This window comes from Cebus imitator, unplaced genomic scaffold (genome assembly GCF_001604975.1).
Source record: "Cebus imitator isolate Cc_AM_T3 unplaced genomic scaffold, Cebus_imitator-1.0 Scaffold199, whole genome shotgun sequence".
Lineage (NCBI taxonomy): Eukaryota > Metazoa > Chordata > Mammalia > Primates > Cebidae > Cebus > Cebus imitator.
In genome coordinates, this window is record NW_016107514.1 from 6,504,327 (window position 1) to 6,517,701 (window position 13,375).

The following is a 13,375-nucleotide window of genomic DNA, read 5'->3' on the forward strand; positions in this document are numbered from 1 at the left end:
GTCTCAAAAAAAAAAAAAAAAAAAATGAAATATTGTTTTTTAAATTCAAAATTTTAAATTAAATTGACTTAATTACATGAATCATGGCTAATATAATAGATTCAGCACTGATAGGCTGCAGGAAGTTTTTAATTTGTTTTTTTTAATCCTGATTCTATGCTAGATTTATATGAAACTGTTGGATTACCACTCTTTCCTGAGCCAGAATCTATCAGTTTTAAACAAAAATGTCTAAGCATTATACTTACAATATGCTTTGGAAAATGCTAGCAATGGAATGATTAAAGAACTTTATCCTAACTTTTAGAATATAACAAATCTCCCAGTATTATTTGCCCCCAAAGCAATGCATAACCACTAATAGGTAGAAAGGATAATGAAAGAGAGAAAGGAGACTGAGGCTCTTCTCAAGGATATTATCATAATTGTGGATCTCTGCAATTTTGCCAAACATAAGTACATCAATAACTAACCTAGGAAACTTTTAATCTTTTATCTATGTCCTGTTACTCATATCATCTCTTTGGAAGGCAGGAGGATAAAAATGTTTATCTTGTTCCTGGAGCCCCACCAGAAACCATAATAGCTTTACACAATGCAAGGTAATCTCAGGTCTCAAAAAAGTACAGTAAATGAGTTTTCAGTAATTTAATCTGAGTATAAAGAAGGCTTTCATTGTCAAGCTTAAAGAAAATAGGACAGATATTATGGATATTATGCACCTTGAAATTTAATATCTTTTATTGTCAAACTAACTCATATTTTTAAAGATATATATTTAAAAATATATAAATAATAATCCCTAAACTAAATGTATACATTGCAGTAACGGAAGTAAAAACCATAGGCTGGGTGCAGTGGCTCATACTTGTATTTCAAGCACTTTGGAAGATCAAGACAGGCGGATCACTTGAGGCCAGGAGTTCAAGACCAGCCTGGCCAACATGGTGAAACCCAGTCTCTACTAAAGATACAAAAATTAGCCAGGCATTGTGGCATGTCTCTACTGCAAATACAAAAATTAGCCAGATGTCGTGGTGTACGCCTGTAATCCCAGCTATTCGGGAGGCTGAGACAAAAAAATCACTTGAACCCAAGAGGTGGAGGTTGCAGTGAGCTGAGATGGTGCAGTCTCAATAAACAAAACAAAACAAAACAAAAAACAACATGAAGTTTAGGTCTGAAATGAAAAACCATGTTTCAGTTATCCTATTCTCAGAAAGCTCTATGTCCTTCAAGTTAGAAAATTCAATATGCTCTAGGATCTGAGCAGATAGACAAATAAGCTATATCCTGAATATTCTCCAGTGAATAATGGCATAATTGTTCTTGTAAATATTTTTGAAAGCTTTCCATTTTAAAAATACATACATAGGAGTCTTCTGCATTTGAAGATGGCATTATAAAATATTTTTATTTTTATTTTTTTCTGCTTAAGGGTGGAGGTGGTTGGAAAGACTAATTCAGGACATGACATCCTGGTGTTCCAACCAGTTTACTTCCTGCAGTAGTCAGTTAACTTTCTGTAGGTACCATGGCTCTTTAAAGCCTATTATCTGACCTCACAGGCCATATTTCTCTATGACTTAAAATAGGAAGTTCTTTATAATACGACTTTATACTGGCTGACCTTCTTCTCCCATGCCACTGCTACCTCCCAGAATACTTCCATTGAGCTAGTAGGGTCAACCCTAGAAGTGGATCTGAAGTATCTGAAAGCCCCTTGACTCCATTGTTCAGTGGTTTTGATTTTTTTTAAGCAGCAAAATTCTTTCCAAAAAAAAGAGTAAAATATCAAATATATAAAAGTGTTAAAAGTGGAGCAGGTCTATTTGAAAAAAAATAAGTAGGATTTCTACCTTCCCTCCTAGCACCTCCTCTATGATCATTTCTCAGGCAGTTTCTCAGCATCACTTTGTCTCCATCAAGAACTGTTTGAAAACTACTGAAAAATGTTGTAAAGAATGGAACAGACACCAGCCAATGGAAGGCAAAATGGCTACAGGTGGGCCTGTTTCTTTACTAAAACAAAACAAAACTGCATTTATGTATGGTTGCATTTTCCTGGACTATGAAACAATCTGAATTGGCAACTCATAACTAAAGCTTTATTGTTTTCTTATACATAACCACATATTAGTAATGTCTCAATTCTCTTTTTTCTTGTAATCTTGTTCTATCCTAGCTAAAGCATTTGCCTAGTTACAATATCATTAGAAATTACTCACAGTCGACTAGTTTCAAATATACTTTATTTTTAAAGTGATTGTCTTTCTAATTCCAGCTTTATACCTATAAACTGGTGACCAAAAAAGATTATGAACATCTTTGATCCTGTTTTCTCATGCATAAAATAGAAATGCTAAAAATTTAGTGACTTAAACTATGCAAAATTTATCAAGCTCAAAATCTGGCCCACACTTGTTGCTTAGTAATATTAATGTTGTCTTATGCTTTACAGATAGAAAACTGCCTCCTTTGACCATTGTCTACTGACTTGTACAAAGAAAATCATGTATAATCTTTAAAAAAAAGAATTATTTTTGTAGAAGGATCTAATAACAGGAAGTCAAGTCTCATTTATTGTATAAAAAGATGTATGCCTAAATTATTTGTCTTATTTCTTACTGACAAAAACATGTTAAATTAGCCCTTTTTCATACACACAGTTCCAATAATTAATTCATGTGTAATCTTTAGAATTAGAAGTCGAGGGCCATTTGCAGATCTTTTTATTTGCCATTGTTCCTTACAGTAGAGCGATAAGAATCATTTGTGATTATAATGTAAAAATGATGTATTCTACTTCTAGCCATGACCAGCCCCTGACTGGTAGCCAGACTAGATCTCCATTAAAAACATTCATACATCTGGATAAAATAAATGATTCAACTCTTTTCAGGCATTGAACAAGAAGCAACACAGGACTATGAGTCTTAAATAAAGGAAAATATATAAGTCAAACAAAAGCTGAAACAATTAATTAAAAGAAGATTTGTATAATAAGAAAAACCTCTTCTTTAAAATAAAGTAGAATACTAGTAGATGAAAACTGTTTTTACAGAAATGGCTGATATGCAGATAAATGTAACAAACTTCCTTTTTTCTCTCCTTAAATTTTATTTGAAGGAAGCCAATTATCTAAAACCAAATAAAAATAGTAACAGTATAATAGGTTTTATTAGGTATACAGTTGTAAAATATATAGAAACAATAACACAAAGGCTGGAAGGCAAGTGGAAGTTACCTGGAAAATTCTTAAATTTTAAGTGATGTGATGACATATTATAATTCCTAAAGTAGCCACTAAATATCTAATAATAAAAATATATATATTGAGAAGTCCAGTAGAGGAATTAAAATAGAATACCATGACTATTTAATTGAAGAAAGACAAAATGAGAAATGCAGCACAAGAACAACAAAAATGAAACAAATGGAGGTTGACTGGCACAATGATAGACCTAAATCCAACCACATAAACAATTATATTAAATATATATAGGCAAAATACTCCACATAAAGGGCAGAGACTTTTAAACTGGAAAAAAGATACAGATAGGTACTTTTTGTGATAAATAAACTTTATATACACTTATAGATGTTACCAAACAAAAAATAAAGAGAAAAAAGAGATTCATTATGATTCATCAAAATTAAAAAAATCTCTTGATGGCTTGTACCTGTAATTCCAGCTATCAGGAGGCTGAGGCAGGAGGATAGCTTGAGGCAGGAGTTTGAGAACTGCCTGGGAAACAGCTAAATGGGTCTCCAAAAAAAAAAAAAAGATTAATTATCTAGGCATAGTAGGACATGCTTATAGTCCCAGGTGCTTAGGAGACTGAAGCAGGAGAATCACTTGACTACACTCGAACTTGAGGGATGGAATTAAAAAAAAAAAATCACAAAATTCTTCTCGTCAAAAGACATCCTAAAGAAAATCAAAACTCAAGTCACATACTCACAGAAAATATTTTTAGTGCCTGACAAAGAATTTCTATATTGAAATAATATAAATATATCATAATAAAATATTAATTTAAAAGATAATTTAATTAAAACATAGGGTAAATAATAGAGGAGATATCTCACGACAGAAAATATAAGGAAATAAGATAAATTCATGAGAGTGGCTAAACTTTAATACATTAACAATACTAAATGCTGGTGATAACATAGAACTGGAAGTCTTTCACCCTATGTGGAAGTGTAAAATTGTACATCCACTTTGAAAGTGTTTGGTGGTTTCTTATGAATTTAAAACTGAATCCACCCAGGAATTGTAGTCTTACTTATTTACTCAAGAGGAATGAAAACATGTAGCACAAAAAGGCATATAGAATGTTTGTGGCAACTTGATTTATAATAACTAAAAATTGGAAACAACCATTATAAAAGACATATAAATAAACAAATGGAGATATAGTCCTGTAATAAAATATTTCTTTCTTAGACATTAAATTAAAATTTAAATTTTAATGTCTATTTCTTAGACATTGAATATTCGACTCCTGATATATGCCACATAATAAGTAACTCTTAAAATCTTTATGCTGTGCAAAGTAATCCAGAAAAAATGAGTGTATACTCTTATTACTGTATGTGAAGTTCCAGAACAGGCAAAACTAACCCATGGTAGTAAAAATTAGAACAAGGCTTGCCTCTAAGGTGTTGGAAATTAATTTTAATGGGATATGGGGAAACTTTCTGGGATGATGGAACTGTTTGATGTCTGATTTAGGTGCTGATTACATTAATATGTTCATTTCTCAAATCTCATCAAGTTGTCTAATTAAAATTATGTATTTTACTGTGTAAATATTTTTCTTCAGTTAAAAACATGATAAAATTTAAGCAAGCTCACACATTATCAATCCAAGAAATACTGACGGGATTTTTTTTTTTAGTTTCTCTATATAAATAGCTTTATGGATCTTCTAATCACACTAAATGAAGTACTTTAATAAAGTACTTTTTCTAGCATTCAGACACACTTTAATCTTATTAAAACTGGTCAAATTTCACCTACTAATTAAGCTAAAATCTCAATAAAATATTTGAAATCTAATCTTTTTCTTTTATTCTTCAGCACTTAACTGATAGCAAAAATTTCATAATACTCACATCAAGACCTAGGCAATTAAAGTTCTAAAAAATATAGGTTATGTATTAAATGCTAGATAAAATTTATTTGCAATTTGCCTTTCTAAAATATTTATTACTCATTTTATATTTATTGTTATGGATTACTTTCCTCCAATTTTGTAAATGATGAAATGTTATTTTTATTAATATGTTAGAGAGAATAATATGAAGAACACTCACATGTCTACCACCCAGATTTAACAAATGTAGGCTTCTTATACTGTAATTGCCATATTTGTTGAAATCCTTTTAAAAAATAAAATATTACACATACCATTGAAGTTGTATCTATACCCTGCTTCCTTTCTATTTCCTTTCCTCTCAGAGAGGACAGTTCCACATTTATTACATGTCTTTTAAAAATATTTTTCTATGTATCCTTTCAGCAATATACAGTATCATTTTAGGCTGTAAAATTTTAAGTTTTATGTTTATGTAAATGTACCTTTTAAGTTTATGTAAACGTACATATTCCTTATCCTTTTTCTAATTTGTTTTGTTTTTACATTAAATTATCATATTTTCTACTTCAAAATGAAATAATAAAAGTTAACCATGGGAAACCTAATTGCCATTGATTTAATTGCTTACCTGGTTTTCTCAATTTATTCTTTGATGTAATATTTATAGGTATAATGAAGAAGAAAAGTAAGAATTATTGAACAATCATTCTCTACTACACCTTGTGCTAAGTACTTGTTTACATTTTCTCATTGTATTTTTAATGGGTGTATAAACAATGTTAAACATCCTTAGGAGTAAAGACAAATTGCTGTTGGTGTAACAAATTGTTGTGAAACTCAGTCTGAACTATCAAGATGTCTAAAATGTAATTGCCATGTGAGAATATTGACATACAACCACAAGTAATACAAATTAACATATGCAAGCACTGACAGAATAGTATTAAGCAAAAAAACCTACATCAACAAGAGTTCAAAAGTTATAAATATTTACCAAAGTCAGAGCAGGACTCACAGATCCATATGATGTTTTGTCTTAGTAAAAGAGTAAATTAGATTTCTACCTGTCTCATTCCTCAGAGTTTTTTTGGTAATCCTTCCAAATGTTCTCCTCTTGAACAAACTGCATTTTCCCTTAGTCTTTACCACACTTTTCAAGCTTCCATTCTACTGCCTTTATTCTTAATCCTCTACTTCCTGGTTTCCTCTGTGTGACTCTCCAAAAATTTCTCTTTATTGTTATAATCTTCCAAAAATATAACTCTTATGATGTCATTTTGTGTACTGATATCCTTGGACCTTTCCATGCCCTGGTAGTTGAAAATTCAGACAACTTAGAATGGCAGACCATTAGTACTTAGGTGACTGGGCCTCTGTTTATCATTTCAGAAAATTCAGAAACTTTCAGAAAATTCCTTCTTTAGGAAGCCTTCTCTGAGCTAACCCTTTCCTCATTGCCCCCACCATTATCTTTCTTATACAAAAGTAGGATTGGGAGAACTTTCTATGTATTTTGCTAATTACTATTATTACTTCCCTTATTTTAATTATTGTACTACATTTCATTTATATTTTTACTTTCCTCTAATATTATTGCACCCCGAGTTCCCTTTTATTCTGATTCTCCTAGTACTTACAGTAATGATTAACACATAGGTTTCATGAATAAATATAGCAAGGGAAGAAAGATATTAGTAATAGAAAATTACCCTGTCAAAATCTTACTCTAAAGTGTAGTTGTTCACACACACTCCACCTTGGAGTCCTTCTTACTGTCAATTTTCCAGTAAACTTAATCCATGTTGACAGACTGCCATTCTGTATAAATGTAACATATCTAATATTTGGCAAGTTTTGATGAGGACAAACATAAGACTGATATAATGATATTGAAAATTCAAGGACAGAAAGATAAATGGTAGTCATGGAATACCTGTTACATATCAGAGAGTTTTCCTGTGCTAAGTATGCATAACCCTTAAGTAATATAAGACAGATGAGTCCAAATTTAATATAGATGAGTATTCAGTAGAAAAGGAAAATGAAATAAGAATCTATTATCTAGTAAAAATAAAGAAAATTCTAAAACATATAATAATAACAGATACAGAGAAGCTGCTACCTCCACAATTAAAAAAGACACCCAGTGAAAACCTTGCTCCCAGGGCTGAGACACAGAGCTTTCCAGTGAGCGTTCTGTTCACTGAAGAGTTGAAAAGTTGCAGTAATTTCAGGGTGATTGAACTTGCTGAAGATTTGTTCTTTTAAGTGCTAGGAAAAGACTATTCAGGTGGAGATGTTTTGCTGGAGATAATTGATGAAACTGCTACTGGCAGCCTTGCCCTGGGAGAGCCAGATGCTTGAGAAGGTGTGGTGCCTGCAGCAACTGGGCAGTGGAGGAGCTACACTTGCTGCAAGAGCCTGTAGAAAGAGACACTAGAACCAATAAGCAAAACCAATTCCTTCTGCAATATCTCTCTAGCACTCCTTACTGGCAGCTGGCAAAGGTAAGCTATTTAAAGGACCTGGTTACATTTTCACATAAAAGGCAATGGAGCATGAACTTGGAGCTGAGAGGCAATAAATTGGTAATTAGCACAGTTGGTGTTAACAATCTACTTTTTAAAGATGAGAATAATGACTCTCAGAAAGACATAGTAAAATCTCTGAGCTCATACATCTTTGGAACTAAGGAAAGATAATTTGGAACTAAGGAAAGATCATGGTGAGGACTGAGGTATCTAAATTAGATAACTGACAGTGGATGTTTGTTTTGAGATCTCTGGAATGATTTCCCAATTGGGAAATGCAATGCCTTTAATATAAGAGTTTAATCTGTTTCTCAAATGGGTAGCTTTTGTATGCAGACATCATACTACCCTGATATAAAAAATGTCAAGGAAAATATTTTTCCTTTGATTAATAAATATCATTAGAATTGTATAATATGGACCATACTAAATTAAACTCATGTGCTCACTCATTCAGTAAAATTTATTGAATAATAATTATGTGACATACACTATTTTTGTATCTATGGTTTTTGAATTTGATAAAAATACAATTATAAGTATTGTGTTTTCAGCTTGAGTTATAATTTTAACAGTCAATTTAATTTTCTATGTTTGGTGTCATTGTTTTGCTTTTTTTTGAGTGACAAAAAACACAAAGGAAAAAGAAAAAAAAGCAAACAAGAATCCTCATATTTATTAGGATAGTAACCAGTTTTAAAAAGTTGAGGTTGAAATTATTTTGAAATTACATGGGTTTTTTTTCTGTTTCATTTCTACTGCAGTTTTACTTCCAAGTTGCTGACAGTTAGTTTCTACTTTTAGATATCAAAACGTTAAGACTAAACAAAGAAAATATCAAAAAGACTCCAGGAACATCACAAAATACAATAAATCCCAGAGTATGGCTGTATTCTAAGTTGGTTTAAAAATAAAAACGTTATCTATGGCCAGCATAAATTATTTTATCTCAATGGTAAAGGTATTGAAAAGTAAAATAAATTGTTTTTCATGAAGGATTTATATATGTTTGATAGATTAAATTCAATTATGCTTTTTTAGAATGCTTTTTTTCATAAGCAACGTAACTATTTCCTGTCATTTATAATTCTTAGAGTAAGATTAAGTTTTATTTTTTTAACCATACTCATTTTGGTCTCTCTTTTTGGAGGACACATTATTTACTCAAATAAAAATAACTGTTAATTTTGTTTGCACATTTTAAAATAGAGAGACTAGTAACAAATGTCTTATATAGTCAATCCTCCTGTTACTTAAGAATCTATGAATAGGGTCACTATAGTTCAGCTGTTTGTGTTAGATTTATCATTTGAATGTGTCCTTTTCAAAGGCAATAAGAAGTTTTCTGTATTTGTCCCCATTCCTGGAACCAGTCAGTCTCTAGTCATATAATTTTAGCAGGTAAAACTTTTGATGGCTGCAGGAGTTCACACAGTCCTGAGCCTGTGGCATTTTTGTGCAATGGATCATTTATACTATAGTACTTAAAATCCATAGAGGAGGCATTGGGAACTGTGGCTACTCTGAAAATTGCCTTTTCTGGAAGTTAAATGACTTTGAAATATCAACATTTATAGTAGAAGGTAGCATCTAACATTAAGTATCTTGTGACTTATTCTATCATTGATATGATTGCAAAAATATAATCTAACTTGTAAATCTTCACTAGATTCTTTAAATGCATCTTAAAAAATTGAAATTTATAGTAACTATGCATCAACCTTTAAGAAAAGTGGTTTCCTAAGAAGCTATATATTTCATTTATATTATGGTTCTGCAGTATATATCAGGAGTACTTTTGAACCTCTCTTACTTTTTTTTTTTTTTTTTTTTTTTTGAGACGGAGTTTCACTCTTGTTACCCAGGCTGGAGTGCAATGGCGCGATCTCGGCTCACCGCAACCTCCGCCTCCTGGGTTCAGGCAATTCTCCTGCCTCAGCCTCCTGAGTAGCTGGGATTACAGGCATGCACCACCATGCCCAGCTGATTTTTTGTATTTTTAGTAGAGACGGGGTTTCACCATGTTGACCAGGATGGTCTCGATCTCTTGACCTCGTGATCCACCCCCCTCGGCCTCCCAAAGTACTGGGATTACAGGCGTGAGCCACCGCGCCCGGCCCCTCTCTTACATTTTAAAACCCCTCTCTGTGTCCTTTCTCCATGTTTTCACTGACTTTATAGAGATACATTAAAATATTAAATAGCTTCATTAAGAATGATCTACAAAGAAAATGTTTTGATTATTTGAATATTCTTATTCTAGGTATCTCTATTTATAAATTTTTTTTCAATTTTTAAGGTTTAAATTATCTCTACGTTTATTTTTCTACTTTATAAATTGCTAAATTTTATAACAAAATATTCTTAATACAGAATGCATTATTGTACTACTCTGTATATTACCACTTTTGTCACAGCAATTTCCAAAAATGTTCTTCACGCATGTCTTTTCTAAATTGTGAAAGCCGTTAGTGTAGATGTTTCTATTTGTTATGTGTTTCCTAGCATTTACATAGTATTTGTGCTCAAAATAAATTGTAATTATTTTATAGTCATTATCCACTGTCCAAATTAGCCAGAATGTACTCCAAAACCTGGAGTAATTAAAAAAAAATCTCTCTATGTAGAACCTATCTTAACTAAAAGACCACCAAAACTCACACTCTTAGTAGAAAATCAGGGTAAGAGACTGAGAGATGAGAAATTACTTAATAGATGTAATGTATACTATTCAGGTAATGGTTACGCTAAAAGCCCGCTTCACTACTATGCAATATATCCATGCATCAAAACTGAATTTGTACCCCTTAAATTTATGGAAATTTAAACAATTATATAGTTTATACAGATTGGAAGAAGAAAATTTTATTTAGTGATTATAATCAATAAATTAATTTTCTTAGTCCATACTAGAATAAAGTAAGCAATTGTAACTGTGAAAGGTAATTGAGGAACTATGGTTTAGAACTATAGAATGCTAAATCGAGGAGGTATCTTAAAGATGATCATACCAAAGGCTCTCACTTTACTGTTCAGGAAACTGAGGCCTGTCTTGATGTATGTCCCCAGGGAAACAGACTTTTGGATTAAGATTTGCATTTAGAAGGTTTATTGAGAAGTGCTCTAGGGAAGAAAGCTGTGAGTGAGTAAAGGAAGCAAGATTAGGCAGAGGCATTTGGGTAGGCTGGGATGCAGTTGTCGACATAGATCTAAGTTAGCTCCAAGAGGAGCTCTGGGCCTGAGAAGGCCCTACTGAGTTGTCACAAATTGGGTTCAAGCTTCTTTCAGCTGAGTTCCATTCCCAAAGTGTTTCTCATCTATGAACCATCAGCAGTCAACTCTCCTGGCTTGTAGGAGAAAGAGTGCCCTTCTGAAAAGAGATTTAGATGGGGCTTTCAAGCAATCATTAATATCATAGGAAAACCCATTATTACTACTGTTATGGTTTAAATGTTTTTAATCCCCTTCAAATTCATGTATTGGAAGATTAATTCCCAATGCAACAGTTTTGGCAGATGGGACCAAATAGGTTTTGTTTAGGTAGTTCAAAAGCATCCATTAGCATGCATAGATTAATGCCACTATAAAAAGTGCTTGTAGGAGTGGGTTTCCTCTCTTCTGCTCTTCTGCCATGTGAGGAATGGCTTTCCTCTTCCTCAGAGCATATAGCATTTAGGGTACCATCTTGAAAGTGGAGATTGAGACCCCAGAACTCCAAATGCCTTTATCTCAGACTTCATGGCCTCTAGCACTGTGAGCCAATAGTTTTCTGTCCTTTATAAATTACCCAGTTTTACATATTCTGTTATAGCAGCACAAAACAGATTAAGATAAAAATTTGTATCAAAGAAGTAGGATGTTGTTATAATAATACCTGAAAATGTAAAAGCAACTTTGGAACTGGGTAATGGGTAGAGGTTGGAAAAGTGTCAGCTAGAAACCATAACATTTTCTAGAACTGTATGCTGGATAAAGCCTATATTGCTATGATTGGAGAATTAATGGCAATTCTGGTGAGGGCTGAAAAAAATTTTAAAAAGTGCTGTAGGAAGTATCAAAGATTACTTAGGTGATTGTGATCAGAATTTTGGGAAGAAATATAGATGATTCAGACAATTCTGATGAATTCTCACACAAAAATGAGGAAGAAATTATTTGAAACTGGAAGGAAAGACCATCCTTATTATGAAATGGCAAAGAACTTGGTTGAACTGTATCAGTGATCAAGGCCCCTATGGAAGGCAAAGCTATCCTTTGCTTATCCCACCACTATATTTTGAAAGCACATTACTTGTTTTGATTTTATAGGCTCACAGATGGACAAGATTTTGCCTCAAGAAGAATTGTACCTTGAGTCTCCTTCATATGATGTTTAGATGAGACTTGCAACTTTCGAGTTGGTGCAGCTTACGACTTTTGGGCCTACTGTGATGGAATGAATGCATTTTGTATGTGAGAAGTTCATGAATTTGGGGGAGATGGAGGCAAAATGCTATGGTTTTAATGATTGTGTCCTCCAAAACTCATGTTGAAATTTGGTTGCCACTGTGGTGGTGTAAGGAGATGAGACCTTTGGGAGGTGAAAAAGCCGTGAGGAGGTCTGCCCTCATGCGTGGAATTAATTCTGTTTTAAAAGGCCAAGTTTCACCCTCTTCCACCTCTTTGCCCTTTGTTCTTCTGCTATGTGATGAAATAGCAAGAAGGCCCTTGCAAGATACTGGCATCTTGATTTTGGACTGCCTGCAGAACTATGAAAAGTAAAATATCTGTTCATTGTAGATTACTCAGTTTTAAATGTTCTGTTACAGCAGCAGAAAATGGACTAGACAGCATGGATTCTACTGACATTTCCCAAAGCTAGATGTAAGCACATAGACAGGATGAATGACACCTAGGAGGAAATTTTCAGCACTCAGATGCCCCTGCCTAATACTTAGAGAAAGGAAGCACCAATGAAGAGAGCCCTATTTTCCAGAAGTGTCAGTGCCAAAGAACAATAAAAAGGAAGATGTTTTAGTTATAAACATTTCTCCATGTTCCCAAGGAACATGATAGCTTAGAAGTTGGAAATATCTTAACTGAAATACTGCATGTGTTCCAGTTTGGAAATGTTTCCTCAGCTGCACTGATAGCTGTTTGTTCTTCTGAGGAGACAATAACCATCATGAATTCTCTATCAGAGGAAATTTTAGCTATCTGATGTTTCTTGACACCTATTCTGGTGAAGTTAAGATTTTTTCCTACAGACCACTCACTATAGAAGGACTGGAAACTCCAAAAGTCTTTTTCTCTTACTCTATTTTTAGTATTTCACTCAAAGTGAAAATTAATTAGTAAGAACTGTCTGGACCTTTCCCATTTCCATTTTTCATTTTAATTATTGTTAAGATACTTGTAGGCACTTATCAATCATGTGTGTTTTCCCAGGCTTTTTTTGTGTTGTCCTTTGGAACTCCTTATCTCTTTTCCTCCTCTCGTTCTTTATATTTCTCCCACTACCACTATTTTGACTTCTTTTTTAAATAATGAAAATAGGTAAATGATGCAAGTTGTTTCTACTCTAAATTAACTTTTACTTTAATATGCTATCCAAAATAAAATTTTCATGATTCAACTTTTCTAATTAAAGAAGATCACAAACATTGTGGGATTAAATAAATACTAATTGATTATTATGATTATAGAGCATGGTGGCACTTCACAAATACATAAGCATGCACCTAAAAATGTAATCTT

At 32.8% G+C, this 13,375-nt stretch overlaps 1 long non-coding RNA gene across 1 annotated transcript in view; it reads left to right on the top strand.

The window, feature by feature from the left end:
* Nucleotides 1-1,906: 1,906 nt before the first annotated feature.
* The window catches only part of LOC119473975, a 42,963-nt gene continuing 31,494 nt past the window's right edge, over nt 1,907-13,375 (top strand). Inside the window, exon 1 of the long non-coding RNA XR_005203256.1 lies at nt 1,907-2,005. This is a non-coding gene — a long non-coding RNA (uncharacterized LOC119473975). The remainder of the gene's footprint in view (nt 2,006-13,375) is intronic.